Raw genomic sequence first — 20,426 nt, 5'->3', positions numbered from 1 at the left:
TGGGAGTTGAAGTGAGGCCCTCCAAGAAAAACATGTGAGTGTGATATTAAAGCCAACTTTTGAGACTGAGTTCTCTGAAACTAGGGGTCTGCTGAGTGTTGCAGATGACAACCAGAGGGACGCCTCACCGAGGTCACCAGCTGCATGTCTGGGGCTGTTGGAAAATGTCCATGAGCCCGGAGGACCACAGTGTTGTCCCCTGAAATTTAGGGGTGAAGAAACATTAATGCTGACTTTGGACTTCTGCTGCTGGTAGATCAAGGAGCAAGACAGCATGCTATGGGAATGATCTGCGACAGAGCTGAGTACAGAAAAAGCCATGTATGCTGTGCTATCATTGGTGTCTTTAACCACTGAAGGCCATGAGGCCTGGCTGGCCAAACTCTAGCCCTGAGAAAGAAATGGGGAGAGCATTTCCTTTTCTGTTGATTTAGCTTAAAGCTGGGAGTTCAAATGACCTCTCCTATCATACTTCCCTCCATTCTCTGGCCTCTGACAATTTAGAACACCTCAGAATTCTTCTCTCATTCATGACTTTATGTGGAAACAAGGCCTTTGTAGATATGGTCATGTTAAGTCTTGGTCATATAGAATTTGGGAACCCCTAATCCAATGACCAGAGGGGCATTTGTCCCAGACACAGACACGCCAAAGAAATGCCATATGATCTTGGAGACAGAGACTGGAATTACATTCTCAGGAAGACAGAAAGGTGGGACAGATTCTCATGCGAGCCCCCAGGAAGGCACCAATCCTGTTGGCTTTGGACTCCCAACCTGGGCAGCAGAGGGAATAGTTTTGTTCTTTCAAGCCAGCAAGCTTGGAGTAATTGTTACAGCTGCCCTGGGAACTGCATGCAAGAGGGATACAGAGAGCCACATGGAAATAAGGACAAGCTCAATAACTCACCAGGTCTCTTCACCTTTCCTAACTATTGATGAGAAAGGATTGAGCCTTTTGGTGAACATGCGTCCCTTCCCAGGGAAGTCCTGGCACCCAGTAATGGAAACAGGAGCTTCTTGTTTTTTAATATTTTATTTGTACATTTTAAGATATATGATACAGTTACATTAACCATTGGGATCTTGTACCTTTATATGACATATCTTGGTTGTTATTTTTCCCCATTCCCCTAGCCCCTCTTCCCCCTCCACCCTCCTCTATTTACAAAGACTTTGTTTCCATTTTTTTTCTTTTCTCTTCCCTTTTTACCTTTTCCTTACCCCTCCCATTTGCCCAGTAACTTTGGACATTTTCTTCCTACTATAAAATAGCAATTATACATTTTGACCCTTATTTATACTTTTAGTTTGTCACACCAGAGAAACTATAGGGTATTTTACACATGTGTGTTCTATTAATTTCACTTAAGAGTATGTCCTTAATGTACATCCACTTAGCTGTAAATGTCTCTACTTTCTCATTCTTTATGGCTGAGTAGTACTACATTTTATGAAAAACCACATCTTCTTTATCCAGTCTCCAGCTGATGGGCAATTGGACTGTTTTCAAGGTTTAGCTATTATAAACTGTGCCACTATGGACGTAGGTGAGCATATATCACTGTGGTATGATTCTTTTAATTCTTTTGGGGAATAGCTGGGTAACAGCAGGGGAATAGCTGGGTCAAATGGGACCTCCCATCCTAGTTCTCTGAGGTATCTCCATATTGATTTCCACAGTGGTTACACCAGTCTGCACTCCCACCAACAATAAAGGGTTACTTTTGCTCCACAACTCCACCAGCATTCGTTATTGGTTTATTTCTTGATAGCAGCCATTCTTTCTGGGGTGAGTTAGAAATTCAGTGTTGTTTCCATCTGTATCTCTCAAATGACCAGTGATATTGAACATTTTTTCATATATTTATTTGCTGCTTTTACTTCTTTGTCTGAGAAATGTCTGTTCATTTCAAATGCCAATTTTTGAATTGGGTCTTTATATCTGGGGGGTCTGAATTTTTGAGTTATTTATATATTCTAAAGAGTAGACCTTTGTCTGAGAAACAGCTGGTACAAAATTTTTCCCACATTGTAGGTTGTCTCTTAGCTCTGTTGGTGGTTTCTCTTGCAGTGCAGAAGCTTTTTTAAAAGATGAGATCCCAGTTATTTTTTTCTTTGTGCTAGTTCCCGTGCTATTGAGGATTTGTTCATAAGTGTTTTCCTATGCCAATGTCTTTGAGAGTTCTACCCAACTTATCTTTCAGCAAGTTGAGTATTTCTGTTTTAATATTTAGATCTTTAATCCACTTGAATTTTAGTTTAGTTCATGGTGAAAGATAGGAGTCTAGTTTTAATCTTTGGCAAGTTGAAATCCAGTGTTTCCAACGCCATTTATTAAAGAGGTTATCTTTCCTCCATTGAGGATGGTTGGCTCCTTTGTCAAAGATGAGGTAGCTGAGCATGTCTAGAGCTGTTTCTGCATCTTCTAATCTATTTCACTGATCCTCAGGCCTGTTTCTTTGCCAGTAACATGCTGTTTTTAACAGTGGCTTTGTAGTACAGTTTCAAGGTGAGGATTGTGATACCCCATCATGTCTCTGTTGCCTAGAATGGCTTTTGCTGTTCTTGGTCTCTTTTGGTTCCAAATAAATTTTTGTATTGTTTTCTCTAGTTCTGTGAAATATACTGTTGGGATTTCAATTGGGATTTCATTGAATCTATATAACAGTTTTGGAAGTATGGCTATTTTCACTGTATTGGTTCTTCCTGCACAAGAACAAGGGATAGCTTTCTATTTTCTTATATCCCCTTCAGTCTCTTTCTTCAGAGTGTTGTAGTTCTCAATGTAGAGGTCTTTTGCTTCCTTTGTTAGATTGATTACTATATCTGTGTACAAGAAGGCTATTGATTTTTTTTTTATACCAGGGATTGAACTCAGGTCCTTGTGCTTGCAAGGCAGGCCACCGATGATTTTTTAATATTTACCTTGTATCCAGCTACACTACTGAATCTGTCAATTAAGTCTAGAAGTCTTTTGGCAGATTTTGGGTCTGTATCTGTAGTGTATCATGACGTCAGTAAATAATGACAGTTTAACTTCTTCCTTTCCTATCTTTATTATGTTTATTTCTTTCTCTTGTCTAATTGCTATGGCTAATGTTTCCAAAACTATATTGAACAGGAGTGGTGACAGTGGACATCTTTGTTTTGTTCCTGATTTTAGTATGAAAGTTTGCATTTTTTTTTACCATTTAGTATGATGTGGGATGTTGGCTAGAAACAGGAGCTTCTGATTGGTCATCTGCAAGCATCTGTGTGGGAGGAACCTGGAAATGCCCAGGACATAAAGCCACTACCCTGCTGCACCTGCTTTGCAAGCACAAGATCCTGAGTTCAATCCCTGGTACCAAAACATAAAAACATAATAAACAAAGCCACTATCCAACACACACACACACACACACACACACACACACACACATACACACTGGGAATATGGCCCTCCATGATTCTGCTGAGGGGGAGCTGGTGCAATGGGTTTGTGATGAAAGCACTTGTCTTTTCCTCAGGAAGGTTTTCATCCTCCAAGTTGCAGTCTGAAGTTCTCCAACTCTAATATCCAGACCAAGTTCCTGGAGGAGAGCTCAGAACAGTAGACAGATTACATGCACTGACTTCCCTGCCCTCCCCAAATGCCTCATAATGAAAATAAGGACTACAGCAGGAAGTAATCAAGGCAGTAAGGGACCTGGTGAAGTCAGCAAAACAACAAGTAGATGTGAAGATAGTTATGTTATATTGTTGTTAATATGGTCTTTATTGTTGGTATAATAGTTCCTTGCAGGTCTAGGAAATGGCCAATTCAGGTTAGGACAAACTGCAGATATCCCTGGAAGTGTGTCATGTCTTCAAAGGGAAAGTAAATTCCCTGCAAGAGTTAATGGAAAAGTGAATTCCCTGCAGGAGTTAATGTGGTGGAAAAGCAGAGGAAGGAAGGAAGGAAGGAAGGAAGGAAGGAAGGAAGGAAGGAAGGAAGGAAGGAAGGAAGGAAGGAGGGAGGGAAGGGGCAAGCAGCGAAGAGAGTTGGGAGATGAACTCATGCTCACTGGGCAGGAGCCCAGCTGTGGTGCTGAGTGAAGGGTGGCATGAAAGCTGTCATGGCCTCTCTGCCCAATGGTCACCTTGAGACCAGACTTGCTGGCTTCTTTCCCACAGAATCAGCCACAGCTGCCCAACTATAGCGTCAGAGAGAGAAAACCAGGGTGGCACAGAAGCCCGGCCGTGAGTGGTGTTGGAAGGAGACTCCTAAGGATCCAAGGATTGCTGGCCCTCAGAGTTCCTTCCTCCAGGCCCAGCGACCAGTGGAAATCCTTTCTCCCTGTGCCCTGCTTCTGTGAATCTGAAGAAAAGCCCCCAGCTGGGGGTTGTCTGGTGGGAAGCAGTAATGCAGAGGCCAAGTTGTTCCCTGGGGCCTGGGGCTCTCTTGGCGAGGCCTCCTCACCCCCTAGAATAGGCAGAATCCTGTGTTGTAGGAACAGTGCCCCATGATGCATGTCCTAAAGTCAGACCCTATATGCACCTCTTCCTCGCAGTGTGGGTAGGGCCTGTGACTTGCTTCTAGCCAGTAGGACATGGCAGGAGAGATGGATGTCACTTCTGGGACTCTACAATGACAGGCATCACACAGTTCAGAGAAATTGAACTCTGCCATCTACCACTGAATGTAGAGGGGACCCTGGCGAGAGTTCAGAGGTCTCAGATGAACCTGAGACCCTGCACTTGGATGGTGGCCTTGGAAGACCGGGACTGAGCTGCACCTGGACTCCCACACAGAGCCACCTCCACACACTGCATCTGTGGTGATCTCTTATGCAGTGGCAGAAAACAAATACTCTTGACTAAACTAGAAGAGTGACATGGACTAGAGCTGACCCTTGATTCTTCTTCAATACACATACGGATCTGAGTAATCAGCATCCTGAGAATGGCACAGGCCCTCAGACCAGATGCTACAGGCCTCAGAAGTACAGCTGCCAAAAAATAAAATAAAATACTAAATGAAGCAAATGTAACAACACGCACAGCCTGGAGCAGAGTTACTGAAGCAGCCAGACTAAAAGCTTTAAATAAGCATAACAATAATAATATTAAGAAGTCAAGGGAAGAAATAAGTCCTCTGGAGCAAGAATTACAAATCATGAAAAGGAAATAAGACGAACCATTAGATGAGAAAAAGAACATTTTAATATAGAAATGAGGCTGTGGGTGCTGCTCAGTGACTGAGCATTTGTCCAGCATGTGGGAGCTTCTGAGTACCCTCCCCAGCATCTATAGATATAAAAAATATTAACTCACACACATTTGCAATACATAGTGATAACATTCAGCTTGGAGGCTTGATTCCCAGTCTACACTGCATCTTGATCATATCGCTCCCTCTCCCTCTACACCCTTCCATCTTACTCCCTCCCCAGAGCCCCTTCCCACCTGCACCGTTCCCTCCCTTTCTGGTACCATGGCTCTTTACCAAAAGATTTAATTACGTTGAATACCAAATAAATGAAAATATATGACAACGTGTCATGGGAAATTGCTTAAATTAAGATGAAGACAGATTCTTAAAGGATTTAAAACCAGCATCTATTACAGTGAGGTAAAGCAAATCAGGCTGAAACTAGGCTTCTCACTAAGACTAAATATAAGAGGATTAGATTGGTCTGTTTTCAGTTGTTATCAGGAGACGCCTGAGTCTGGATACTTCATAAGAAAGGGAGGCTTATTTAGCTCACCATTTTGGAGACCCAGGAATATGGTGCAGACCTCTGCTTGACCCTTGCAAGGGCACTCTTAGCTACAAAACATCAGGGCAGATGGCTCCATGACAGGCTACACGTGGAAGAGAAGATCACCTAGTGTGTTCCAGCACTGACAAGGAAAAAAGGTTTCTTTCAACTCAAAATTATAGAGGTTCCAGTTCCAGATCCAGAGGGGAGACAATGTCTCCGGGCCTGTGGAAAGGTAGCACATTATGATGGGAGCCCATAGTGGAACAAAACTGCTTATCTCAGTTGGGTGTGGTGGTGCACTCTTGTAATGTTAGCCCCTCAGAAGACTGAGGCAGAAGGATCAATGTTTGAGGTCAGTCATGGAAACTCAATGAGACCGTATCTCAAAATATTTTTAAAAATTAAACAAAGGCTAGAGATGTAGTTCAATGCTACAGGGCTTGCCTAACATTGATCTGCAGCACCACAGAACAAAACGAAACAAAAACTGCTCATCTTAAAGTAGGATAAAAGAAATAAAGATAGATTAAAAGGTGACAAAGAAAAATGTAAATCCTCTACTTTGGGACATGATGGAAAAATTATAGAGGTACATATGGAAAAGAGAAGGATCGCAGAGATCACAGACCTGATTAAGCAGATATGACCTAACCAGGAAAACTCAATGCTCAACAGCTATAGTGAAGCTGAGGTGCTGGGAGTGTGACACTCTGCAGGGCAGAAAGGAATGGATAACCAGTTTTCCTCTCCTTCTTCCTCACTCTCTCCTTCAACAGCATCCATACCATCCTCCTCATAATCCTTTTCTAGGGCAACCATGTTCTCCTGGGTCTCAGAAAACTCCCCTTCCTCCAACACCTCACCACGTACCATGAATGAAGGACGAAGGACTTGGTGTATGTCAGACCAAGCCTGTGGTCCAGGTAAGCCCAGGCCTCAGCAATGGATGTGGTGTCACTGAGCAAGCAAATAGCCCACTGTACCTCGGCCAGGTCTCCACCAGTCTCCACAGTGGGAGGCTCGTAATTAATGCCAACCTTGAAGCCAGTGGGATACCAGTCCACTAAATGGATGTTGTACTTGGTATCAGTGATAGCAATGGTGTCTCTGGGAAACCTCATAACCATAGAACAATAGGCAGCAAGCCATGTATTTACCATGGCAAGGGTCACACTTCACCACCTTATGGCTGGCTCCAAGCAAGCATTTGCAATCTCTGCTGCAGAGCTATTCTTGGTAGGCTTTCTCAGCAGAGGTGATGACGGCCCATGTGGCCAGAGGGAAGTGGCTATGAGGACAGTGTACCATGTTGGGCTGGAATTCCGTCACATCAATATTCAGAGCCCCATCAAATCTGAGGAAAACAGTGGTGGAAGACACATCTCATTCATAAGATGGTTAAGGTTAATGGAGGTTGGGTGGTCAATCTCAAGGCTGCTACAGCAGATGTCACAGATGGCCCCAGTGCCTACCATAAAGGCAAGAACAGAGTGCTCCAGGGTGGTGTGGGTGGTGAGGATGAAGTTGTAGGGCTCAGCTTACAGCTGTGGAAACCTGGGGGACTGGATGGAGAACTCCAGCTTGGACTTTCTGCCATAGTTGACAGAGAGATGCTCCAACAGCAGGAAAGAGCCCAGAACCAGTTCCCCCCACTAAAGCTATGGAAAACCAAGAAGCCCTGTACACCAGTACACTGGTCAGCCAGTTTCAGAATTCAGTCCAAGATGAGGCCAGTGATCTCCTTGCCAATGGTATAGTGCCCATGGAAATAGTTATTGGCAGAATCTTCCTAGCCTGTAATAGGCTAGCGCCAGTGTGAGCTCTATCAACGACCATGAGGTTATAAACACTGCCCTGAGCACATGTTTTCCAGCACTGGTCTCACTGACAAAGATGGTGAAGGAGTCATCTCCTCTCCCAATTGTCTTGTTACTTGGCATCTGGCCATCAGGCTAGACCTATGTTCCAGGCAGTAGAGCTCCCAGCAGGCATTGCCAATCAGGACAGCAGCCTGGCCCACATGGAGGGAGATGCATTCACATATGATAGCTATGAGTTAGGGGGCCAAGGTGACAGGAGCAGACACCAGGTACCAGTTATAGTTGCTGACAAGCTAAAAGTTGAGGTAAGTGAAGTAGTGGGCAAAATTTGTACTTTTAAAATAAAAACTATAGCTTTGGGACAAAAAATTATCCAAGCCTTCCTCCCTCCAAGGAAACTCACAACAAGACAAAACCAGAAATTTAAGGGTCTTAAAGACACAATAAGCCTGTGCTATTCACCTATAAATTGTGCTCCTTCCTACAGATAGCAGGCAGCAGATCACAGTTTCAAACTTGTGTGAACAGCTGGTATTCTAATACAGCCCACCAGATGCACAACCTGACAGATAGGAGGAATGTATGCCTGTCTTAAGACTTCCCAAGACACCCCCAAGATCACATAAATACATCCAGCTCCAGGCCAAAATGTGCCTCTCTTTCAGGGGCCACACTCTTATTCTCTCTGAGCATGACCTAGTCAAATTCCACCTAATAAACATCCTCATGCCATTTGCTGATGCATCTTGAAAATCACTTTTCTTTGAAGGAAGTCAGTGAACTTACAACTTATTCCATGGATGGAGTGAGTTGAGGTTCCCCATCTCTGCTTTGGGAAGCCTCTCACATTCTGTCTGGTGACAGCCTTATTGCCACAGGATGCGAGTCCAGTGATCCCTTTGAGGACACACTTCAGCAACCTAAGGACCTCTCACTATTCTCCACACCCTAAAACCCCTGCCCATATCTCCAGAGTGAAGACCAAGCTTCCAACATGTAAGCCTGGGTCACACACTCAGTCCACATCCAACCCAAAGAGCAATAAAACAATGCCTATATAGAGTTTGGAAAAGAAATGGTAACTATTGTCTACTGTGTAACAAACTACTCTGAAACTTAGTGGCTTAAAACAACAACTGCCTATTTCTTGTGTTATGTTGGTTGGCTGGGCTCTGACCAATGTTTCTGGGCCATATGGTGACAGCTGACATCAGTGACTTGGCGGTGTACAGGAAAGAAGCTCAGCTAGAGGTGGGGCATCCAAGATGGTGGCCTCCTTGGCCAGGACCACTGGATGGTTGGAAGCTGTCCAGGACTCTGTATCCCTCCACATGGCATCTCATCATTCAGCAGCCTATCCCAAGACTGCATGCATAGCAAAAAACAAAAGGTGGCTGCCAGCCCTTCAAAATCTTTCATCACTTCTGCCACATCCTATTGGTCAAAGCAAGTCCGAGGGCAAGCCTAGACTCAAGGGGAGGCAAGATGGACCAGTCTCTTAATGGGAAAAGCAGCAGCTATACACATATTAGGGTGGGAGGAACTGTCCAGGGCCATATCTGCAGCTCCCTTGACCACAGAAAGTAAGCATCTTGCACATATTTGTGTGTGAAGAGGTACGAAAGATTTTCCTAAAAAAAAATAATATGCTAAAAAATATGCTCTCCCTCATGTCCCTCTTGGAAAAATTATTTTAAGTTGTATTCTAGCTGATAAAAAGGGAAGCCTTTAAGCATGGCATAGATGTGATATGAAAGATCAGTGAGCAGATACTGAGAAGTTGAAACACAGAATTGGATTTAAATAACAGTTATAAATAGAATTGAAATGTGAAGACAATATAAAAATAATTCTTGAAACATGAGTCATGTCTACTAAGAATGATTCACTGATACAAATGTCTGTCTTAAGTGAACGTGTATAAACAAAGATGAGAGAGAGAAAAGAGGGAGGCCAGGCTGGGATGCGAGCAGGGAAATGGAAAGCAGGGTAAATTCCACAATGGATGTAGCAGAGCCGGTCATGTTTTATTCAGGCCGTCACAAAAGGCAGTTTCCAATAAATTAAAGACAGCCAGAACTCATTTTCCATTCCTTCAGAATGGCTCAACTCTCAGTAAATGGTCCCCTGCCACCATGCATGTGCGATTTCCCTTCTCCTCTCTGAGACCTCTTGTGTTGTGACCTGAAGATGCATTTTTCCAAAACATGCAGGGAAGGTCTGGGGTAAACAGGGGGTGGGGGGATTTTTAAATGCCAATTTGTCTTATTGCAATTTCTGATCTTTTGCAATCTCAGACAATATTGTTTCAGATACTATAGGCAGCTCTTTGCTCCTATAAGTCAAGTTAGTAAATTTATGGATGCTTAGTAAATGAAGCTAAAGGTTAATCCAAAATATATCCATCCCAATGTACTCCAGGAGTCCATGTAAAGTGCTTGCCAGGTTGTCCTACCTTCAGGGCAGACCTTGAATCTGCCTCTTTTCTCCAGCCTCCAGCCCCCTTTCCCTTGCCTTATGTCTTAGCCACTTCTGGTTGCTGGGACAAAATGCCCACCATGCACTAGTTAGAGGAGGAGAGTTTTATTTTGGTTTACCATTTAGGTTCATGGTCAGTCAGCTCCAAGAGAGAAACTGCATGGTGGAAAGGTGTGGCAGAAGGAATTTGCCACTTCATGGGAGCCAGGAAGCAGAGAAAGAAAAGGGGAGCCAGGGACCAGAATCCACCCTTCTAGGTTACACTACAGTGATCACCTCCAACAGACCCACCTCCTAGCTGCACAGTCAGCCATGAGTTCATGCAGGAGTGAATCTGCTGATGAGTACAGCATCCCATGATCTGGTCACCTTGCATTCGTGAGAGAATTTGGGGGGACACTTTAGCTCTAAACCATCATGCCGGGTGACTGCAAGCTACCCCCTCTTATCTTCTTCCTTTCCTTGCTCATCTCCACCTGAAGTCCTGTGTAGTCATTTTAAAAAGCAAACAAATGAAGCCATTTCCTACCCAAAGCCTTCCCACTTCTCTCCTAGGCCCCAGCTCCATCCATAGCAGCCTCCTCTCTGCTCTCAGACACCCGCCTGGGGGCTCGGCACTGGCTGTGCTTCTGCCAGGACTGAAGTGTTCCTCCCTGGAAGCCCCTCTCTTGGTGCTCCCTGCCGTTCATCTCAGCTTGAGCAGCCTTCTCAGGAGGATCTTCTCTTATCACCCAATAGAGTAAACCCTCAGACACTGTTCCTCCCTGCCCTCTGCTTATTGAAGAATGAATCCCAGGCCTGCAAGCTAAGCTACAGCCCCAGTATCTTCTCAAATTTTCATTTTGAGACAAAGTCTTGGTAGTTCAGCCTCCTAAAGTTCTGGGATTATAAATCTGAATCACCAGGCCTGGCTTTGCTTTATTTCTTCATAACATGATAAGCATCTTAAAGGAAAGACTTTATATATTCATCACATATCTAAGTATTCTTACAAGTGTTCTTTTCAAAAGACTGGAGGAAGTATAAAGAAAGTACACTCTGTTTAGCCAAAAAGAATTTGGGAAAAATAAAAGAAGATAAAGGAATTTGGGAAAAATAGGTTTCTTTTTATAAAATCCAAAAAGCATAAAACTATATAGTAGAAATAAAACCAAATTCATTGATTGAGATTAAAAATAAAATCTGATTATGATGTATGTTCCTTCTAAAGGAAAGTAATGATGTAGAGGGATTTAAAACAGAGGAAATTTTATTTTAATAATTTTAATAATTGTTAAAATTACCAGGAATGTGGCTCAATACTGTAATCCCAGCACCTAGGAGGCTGAGGCTGGAGGACTGTGAGTTCAAGGCCAGACTGGGATATATAGTAAGACTTTGTCTCAGAAACACCAAAAAACAAAACAAAACAAACAAACAAAAAAACCAAACAAAATTTTATTAGGTGAATACAAATATTAAAAAAGCAATATCTTGACATGAAGTTCAAATAGTAAATCAAGGCTAACACACTGAATGGGACAAAGAAGATTTATTATCCTAAAGACAAATCCATGATAAAATTGGAGTACACATAAACATTTATGTACAGTGAAACTCAGTATGAAAATTCTGCAGTGCAAATGATTGAAAGTCAAAGAAAAATTACAGAACTCCAATTAAAATGGAAGATCTTAATGCATCTGCCTTAAATCCTTTTAATTCAGGAAAGAGGTTGGGGAGAAAGCAAGATATAAACTAGGAGACTGTTGAGAGCCATTCCATATAATTTCTGAGGAAAAATCGTTTCATAATTAAATTGTGGTCAGAGCTGTCTCAGGTCCAGTATCTTCCTGCCATGCAAGGCAGCTATGGCACAAGGAAGCATAACTCCATGTGCCTCAGGTCACAGCTGAGGCCTCAAAGGTGATGCTGTGATGCTCCAGGGCAAAATTACAACAGCTGAAGACATTCTGTTCCGTTGAGAGCCAAGTAGTAACAAAAAAGAGAGAAAGGTTTTCCCTGGGGGAAAGACAAATTCTTCCTCAGCCTGCTCTCTCCTCACCTACTATTGTAAGAATTCTTTGCCCATATCCTGTCCACATCAATGCAAGATCCTCATCGACCTAAGAGCCTCATCAACGTAGGATACCACCACCCTTTGAGTTACCCAACACTCCCTCCAATTATATACACCCAATAAGTAGTGGCTAGCTTGGAGTGTCTTTGTCTTTGCCCCCACTCTGGTATTGAACCCCTTGCCCTCCATGTACTTTGAAAGTGCATCTCTTTTTCTTTCTTTATTCCTTGCCGTACCTATCACTAGGCATATTAGAGGACCTATTGGCCTCCAATAGGAGTCTGGCTAGCAAATAAAATAGTAAAAATAAATGACATGAAGATTTGGAATAAAATACAAGGTGAGTTAATGTTTGATTGCTGAGCATTCGCATTCACCAATAAACAATTTTTGACTGACTATAATATGCCAAGCACAAACCTGGGTCGTGGTGCTTGATACACCTTTTTGTGATAACTGTGGAGATGCTTTGTTCAAAACTGATCATTTACTAGGTTGTAAAAGAAACTTCAATTGATTTTTAAAAAGCAGAAACTATACAAGCTGTACAGTAGACCTTTGAGTTATGATCAACCTCACATACAAACAATTGTGAGTTACACCTAGAATTTTAGGTTTAACTTATGACCAAAGTCTTGAATTATGTCCCAAATGCCAGCTGCTTATGAGGTTGTAAACAAAGACTTATGATGCCAGAAAAGCACACGTAAGCATACATAAGCATCAGTTTGACCCCAGATGCGTGTGTTTATGGATGTGATTTTGGTCAGTATTTTATATAATTGCTATAATTACTGCTATCAAAATGACCCTAAAAAGGCTAGAAAAGAAGCTCAGGAAGAAAGGGAATGTAAAAAAGGCAATCTCGATGGAAAAGAAGGAAATTGTGAAGAAATATGAAAGAGGCATTCCTGTGACTGATCTCACTATTATGTACAGCATGTAGAAATCTACCATCTCGACAATCTTACAGAGAAAAGACTTGCTTAAGGAAGCTAGTGTTGCTAAAGGTGTTACTCAAACAAGTCACAATCAACAGTGTTAGATGAGGTAGAAAGGCTATTATTAGTATGGATAAACAAAAGGCAGCTGGCAGGTTATAGCCTGAGTAAATAATGTGTGAAAAAGCTAAGGCTTTAAATTCAGATCTCATAAAGGATAATCCACCAAGTGATAATGGTGAAACATTTCATGCAGTAAAGGGTGGTTTCACAATTTTATAATGAGAATGGGGTTCACAGAATAACTAGACATGGTGAAGCAGCCAGTGCTGATAAGAGGGCTGCTGAAAACGATATACACCACTTTGAAACAATGACACGGGAATGACTTTTGCTCTCATCAAGTTTTCAACTGGGATGAACTGGCCTAGGAGAACATACATTACCCAGGAAGAGAAGAAAATGCCAGGGCACAAGCCTATGAAGGATAGGGTAACCTTATTGTTATGTGCCAATGTGACTGGTGACCTCAAGATAGACTCTCTTGGCTCATCATGCTGAGACCCCTAGAGTGTTCAGAAAACAAAGTCATGAAGAATAGGCTAGGGGTCATGTGGAAATCCAACCCCAAAACCTGGATAACAAGAGTACTTTTTCTTGAGTGGATCAAGGAGGCTTTCTGTGCTACAGTTAAGAAATATCTAGAAGACAAAGCTTTGCCACTCAAGGCTGTCCTCATCATGGATGATGCTCCTGCTCACCCATGAGATTTGGAAGAAATGGCTGAAGAATTCCCATGGTTCTCAGTCAAGTTCCTCCCAACTAATACAGCTCATCTACTGAAGCCTACAGACCAGCAGGTTATACCTAACTTTAAGAAGCTATACATCAAGGAACTATTTCTGAAGTGCTTCCAGACGGTCTCAGATACAGATTTAACCCCTAAAGAGTTCTGGAAGGAGCATTACAACATTCTTGTGTGAAGTTAACTGAGAAATCCTGGGCCAATGTCTCTCTAAGGACACTGAGATCTGCGTGGAAGAAAGTGGGGCCTAAAATTATACAGGAAAAAGACTTTGCAGGCTGTGTAGAGGAGCCCGGGGCCTCAGCTGACCCTGTGGTTGATGATATTGTCACTATAGCAGAGTTCACAGGCTTGCAGGTAGACAATGATGTTGAGGAACTGGTGGAGGGACACTCAGAGGAACTATCTACAGAGAAACCTCAGCAACTTCTGGCAGAGGAATAGAGAACGGCAGCTGAGGAATTTTCTGAAGAGGAATGCGAGTGTCAACAATCAGCGCAGCAAAGTTCTTCTTCTGAAGTAAAGGAAATCCTAATTTTAAAAAATGGATAGAGCTACAAACATTTCTAGAGAAGCCTAACAGAGAAAAAGCCAACAGTTGCATTCACTTGCTTAATGACAGTGTGATGTCACACTACAGAACGGTGTTAAAAGAAGACAGAAAGAGAAGGGAGGGCAGAGGTAAGGGGAAAAAATGAGAATCAAGACTTGCCATGTAAAGGTACATGATCCCAACAATGAATGTAACTGTACTGTATCCCTAAAATGTACCAATAAACTCAATAAAATTTAAATTAAAAAAAAAAAGACAGAAAGAGACAACCTTAGACCTGTTTTTAGTTCTGAAAAGGTTGAGACCGAGTGATCAAGAAGCAGGTCCTAGTGGGCTACAGGCTCTCCCAAGGAGAGAAAGGACACCAGAGAGCCAGATTCCTGATGTTCTTATGGAAGGGGACTCTCCTTCCAAACAATACCACCTTCCATTTCATCCTCCTTTCCTGTAAGCCAAAGATGTCAACTTGAATGGTGAGTATAACACGGAATTGTTGTTTCTGGTAAACTAGGCACATTTTATAACTTTCTGATGAGTATACTAGGAAAATTAACAGAGGTAAGGGGAAAATGAGAATCAAGACTTGCCATGTAAAGGTACATGATCCCAACAATGAATGTAACTGTACTGTATCCCTAAAATGTACCAATAAACTCAATAAAATTTAAATTAAAAAAAAAAAGACAGAAAGAGACAACCTTAGACCTGTTTTTAGTTCTGAAAAGGTTGAGACCGAGTGATCAAGAAGCAGGTCCTAGTGGGCTACAGGCTCTCCCAAGGAGAGAAAGGACACCAGAGAGCCAGATTCCTGATGTTCTTATGGAAGGGGACTCTCCTTCCAAACAATACCACCTTCCATTTCATCCTCCTTTCCTGTAAGCCAACAGAAAGAGACAACCTTAGACCTGTTTTTAGTTCTGAAAAGGTTGAGACCGAGTGATCAAGAAGCAGGTCCTAGTGGGCTACAGGCTCTCCCAAGGAGAGAAAGGACACCAGAGAGCCAGATTCCTGATGTTCTTATGGAAGGGGACTCTCCTTCCAAACAATACCACCTTCCATTTCATCCTCCTTTCCTGTAAGCCAAAGATGTCAACTTGAATGGTGAGTATAACACGGAATTGTTGTTTCTGGTAAACTAGGCACATTTTATAACTTTCTGATGAGTATACTAGGAAAATTATTGGTGTTTCTGGTAAATTATGCACATTATGCAACATTTTTTATTATGAACAAGTTAGTTAAGGGGATATTTGGGAGGTTTGGAATGCATTATGGGTACTTCCCTTAAATCTTTTGGGAAAAAAGACTTGACTTCCATTCAACTTGCATTACAACCAGGCTTCACTACCAAACTGAGTCTGTAAGTCAAGGGTCCTCTGTATTTCTTGGCCACAGTGCAATAATCCTACAAATCAATAACAAAAAATTAACAACAACAACAAACTCTAAGCTTGGATATTGTCATAGTTTACATCTTCAGTGTCACACAAAGGCCCATGTGTGGGAGGCTCGGTCACCAGTCTATGGTGCTACTTGGAAGTGAGGAGCCTTTAGGAGGTGGGCTTGCTAAGAAGAAGTGAGGTCCCTGGATGCATGGCCTTGGAGGAAGTGAGGCCTTGGAGGGCTACTGGGATCTCTCCCCTCCCTCACTTTTTGCTTCTTGGCTGCCATGACATGAACCACTATGCTCCACTCCCTCCATGACGTTCTGCATTCCACATGCCCGAAGCAATTAGTTCAGAGGACCATGAACCAAAACAATGAGCCAAAATAATCCCCTCTTCTTAAGTTTATTATCTCAGGTACTTTGAATAGCAACAGAAATATCAAAGTCAAAGAGGACATCAAAATTTAGGCAATTATATATGTTTGATTTTGCACTTATGCTTCTAGTTCTATATATAAATATCTACATATCAAATTAATTTTTTGATCCACAAAATTTTAATACAACATTTAAATAGTGCATAAGTATGCAACTTAAAAAGTTAAAACTCCATATTGCAGGGATGATAACAGTTCTTTTAGATTCTGAAACAAAGATACATGTAAAAACATGATGCATCCTTCTCAATGTTCCTTTAAGAACCAACCCCTTTTAGTAAACATCTTTGGAGAGGGAGATAGGTGGTTCTAACCTAGGCAGTTCCTAGCACTTGGGAAGAGGTAACAATCTCCTGATTATCTTTATCTCCCTGCATACTGTGGAGTTTGAGCAAAGTGATATCACCCAATCCCAGTGCAGACTATAACAGAGACAGGGGCTAGACCTGCAGATGTCCAATCGGTAACCAAATGCAGGATAAAAATTGACATCTCTGTCTTCATTTTCCAATTTTTAATATATGTACTGCCGAAGCGAACACTCTGTCTTCATTTCCTGTCTCTTTTATTAACTAACAGCTTTGGGTCAGATCCTGTTTGGCTCTGCATACAGGCATGGCAATCACTTAAGGAATGTCTATTTTAAAACTGGTTTTATTAACCCTAAATTTACCTAACCTATCTCATCTTCCTTCAATACTGAAGACAAGACACGGAGAAGAGGAACAAAGGTGTTTTCAGGATGTGCAAGAACATTAGCTGCCAGCCTCTACAATGTCCTGTTCCAAGCCCCTTTCCCCCCCAGCTGGGACTTGCACCCTAAAACTCCAGTAACAAGACAGACAAATAAATAATCACAGTAAGTATTATTATTATTATTTTAAAGCTTAGACCCTGGAATCACAACACTCTCTTGAGTCATTTTACAGGTACATCCCCTACCTCCACCTCTCTGTTGAACAGCAGAAGGGGGATCACTGCCAAGCTTCCAACCCTGAGCCAGGACACCTCTGCCACCAACACTGCTGGGCCACTAAAGAGGGAAAGGTCATTAGAAGTGATATCTGCTTGGCTCACTGTCCCTGGGGTTTGCTTTGATCAGTGTCCCCATGGTAAATTGTGCCCCCACCCCCACCCCCTCACTCCTATCCTCTTTCCTGATTAGTTTTTTTCTATGGCTCCCATGGAGCACATCTTTCTTATTTTTCTGGTTTATTGTCTCTGTCCTCCTTAGAACATGAGTTCCAAGAGGGCAGGGAACTGCGTCTCTGTTCCTCTGCCTCTGACAGTGACCGGCACGGAGCAGCATGGGCGTGTTTTAAATGTTCCATTTTCTCTCTGAAATCAAACCATTTTACTTTATGAAATAAAGGTAGGAAAAATAAAGTATAGAAGTTTATGAATATACACAAATATGGGAGCTGTAGCCAAAGTAAGAGACTCAAAGAAGGGGCCACACACTTGAAGTCTAAGCAGCATTTTGAGGTGCTTAAAGAAGCCACAGCTTTAGGTGGCCATAAAGCAGTTAGGGAAGGTGAGAAAAGGCCAGTGTATTGGACAAAGGTCTTGTTATGTAAACAAAGTCTCTTAGGCCTAGGTGACAGCCATCCAAAGGCCACCTGTGGCGGTCCCACCACCTTCTCCCTGTGAAAAGATCTTTCCTAAGCAGATGGAACAGGCCAGGAGGAGGTCTGTTGGCACCTACTGTGTACTTATCTTACAGAAGCACCTCCTGCTCCCCAAGAAAGTGTCTCAGAGCTGACTCTGTGTCTGCAGCTCCACAGAAGAACCATCCTGAGACACCCTATTGAGGCTTGCCTTGGGGTGGGTTATTTTTATTTCTGTTGGGGCTCAGGCAGCCCTTTTCTATAGTAAAAAAATGTTTCTTGGGTGAGGGGAAGACAGGGCCAAATGGGCCCCACATGGAATCTGTGGGACCATGCAGGAAGCAATGTCCACGGCCGAAGCTTTTAAAAACACAGTGAGTGGAAGAGGCGGGGAAAAGGACTAGAAGGAGCAGAGGGCGAGCTACTTCAGCTTTTACCTGGAAAATGATCCTGGAAATGAGACCTTCTGGCCTTGTGGCAATAGGAATGAGACTGGGCCACAGAGACTGAGAACACAGCAAAGCTTTCATTTGAGGGGTGGGTTTACCACGTGGAGAAGGGGTCAGGACTGATGGAAAGGAAGTCTGGCCGGTCCATTAACACAGCAAGGGGCGAGACTTCTATGGTTTACTGGGGTGGCAAGGGCCTGGCTGATTATTACCTGGGTTCGGTTTGTCCAGGTGGCCCCAGAGAAGTCCTTATCACTGGTGACTGTCATGGTATGACTGCACCCACTCAGGGGAGGAGCTTGTTATCAGGTGATGTGTTCTGAGAACCCAAGGTGACTGCTGGTTCAAGCAGTGATGGGGACTTCTAGGCTCCACTCTAGGGGGCCTGGAATGGGACACTAAGCTATCAAGTGACCCCACAAACCTTGAAAAGCCCTAACTCTTTTGCTGGTGGCCCCAGTCTTGAAAGGAAGTGGGAGAGGCAGGATTTAAGACCATGCTTATTTGTCAGTCCTTCCTGAATACCCTAAGGCCTGGGGTTTCTTTGTCTTCTGTACCTATGGTGGTGCTTAACTGTCTCATTCTATCTATAAAACTGCTTCTTTCTGGGACTGAAAGGTAATAGAGGGAGGACCCAGTCGGTCTCTGTCCACATCTCCTTTTTACTCATAGATCCAAACTTTTAGAAACTGCTCTGTTGGCATTGCCTCAAAATAAGAACCAATTATTCCTCCCTAGCTGCTTGGCTATTGGCCTACTAGGGTCCCCCAAGTCTTGGCTCAAACAACCCCTGCACAGTGAGCCCCACTGCATCCCCCAGCTAGGGGATTCTACGTCTGTCCTGGGCCTCTCTGTTCTGCTCATCGCCCATCACTGATCTCTTCTAACACCTCAGAGGGCTCAGGGGTTGACATTCACGGCTTTCCTTCTGCCACCCTCCACACACCACTCTCTCAGCTTTGTCAAGGCATGGAGACTCCCAAGTATCAGAACAGCACCCAACACGCAGCCGCTGATCAATTATTTAATAAATGAATGATTTTGAAGTACAGAGAAGTGCAGCGGGTTGTGCTTTGCTGGGAGCTGAGCTGGCAATAAACAATACCAGGGCTGATTTTAAAAAAATACTGTATATGTCTAAATTAAATTATCACAGTAAAAACACACTGTCATTAATCCCACTCAAAGTCTTTCCCCTCTCTTTGAACACACTCATCTGCAGCAGTTTTGGAATCCTCTTTTATGAGTGTCTTTACGAGGTGTGATCCAAACACAATGAATGCTGCTGCGAGTGCCATCCAACGGAAAGACAGGCTAGTAAAAATATGAGGCTGTACCCTCATCCGCCGTATTCACTAGATCTGACACCAGTGATTTCTGGCTTCTCCAAAATCAAAGCGACAATGAAAAGTCAGCGTTTGGAATCAATTCAGGACATTGAGGCAGCCGCAACAATACAGCTAAAGGCACTCTTGAAAGAGGACCTCCAGAGCTGCTTCAGAAAGCGGCAAGAATCATACTGTGTGTTTTAAGAGAGGGGGAGGATTCTGAGGGGGATTCATAGTAATGTGTCTTTTTCCGTAATAAATTTTTAAAAATTTAAACAGTGGGGCTGGGGATTTAGCTCAGCGGTTCGGTGGCCTGCCTTGCAAGCGCAAGGACCCGAGTTCGATCCCCAGTACCAAAAAATAAAAAATAAATAAAAATTTAAACAGTGTATTTTGTGGATTACGCCTTGTAAATAAATCTCGGTATTTTAGACGCCAGGATTCACACACAGTAATAATCAATGAAATCGAAGTCTCCTCTGCTGTAGGTCTGAAGAAACAAGAACAAAAACAGGGTCCTTGTGATTCTCCACTTGCAAAACAAGGGTCTCTCTGACACCTTCTAGGTTCCCTTCATAACACATTCCACTTCGCCAGCTGTAGCCCTGCCATCAGCTACCCGCAAAGGTGCAATCCAGGGTAAAGGGGGAGGATAGGAAGGACTGGAGGTCAGGAGGAGACCTCAGGAACACTGCTCCGGGACCGCGGGGAGCAGAGGAGTGTCGGTCGGGTCTCATAGGCTCCGCACAAACTTTCCGAGACAAGCTTCTCTGGCATTTGTGGGGTGGAGTGGCGGTGTCGGGGTCCTGGGGGGCCGGGCCAGGCCGCGCAGGC

The 20,426-nt window shown here is 43.2% G+C and overlaps 1 pseudogene; it reads right to left on the bottom strand.

Moving 5' to 3' along the window:
- Window positions 1-6,403: 6,403 nt before the first annotated feature.
- LOC104869143 lies at window positions 6,404-7,747 on the bottom strand (annotated as a pseudogene).
- Between the last annotated feature and the right edge of the window lie 12,679 nt (window positions 7,748-20,426).

This window comes from Fukomys damarensis, unplaced genomic scaffold, assembly GCF_012274545.1.
Source record: "Fukomys damarensis isolate Sample0158 unplaced genomic scaffold, DMR_v1.0_HiC HiC_scaffold_7, whole genome shotgun sequence".
NCBI lineage: Eukaryota > Metazoa > Chordata > Mammalia > Rodentia > Bathyergidae > Fukomys > Fukomys damarensis.
Note: the sequence above shows the minus strand (reverse complement) of the source record. Positions and strands in the feature narration are given on the sequence as shown.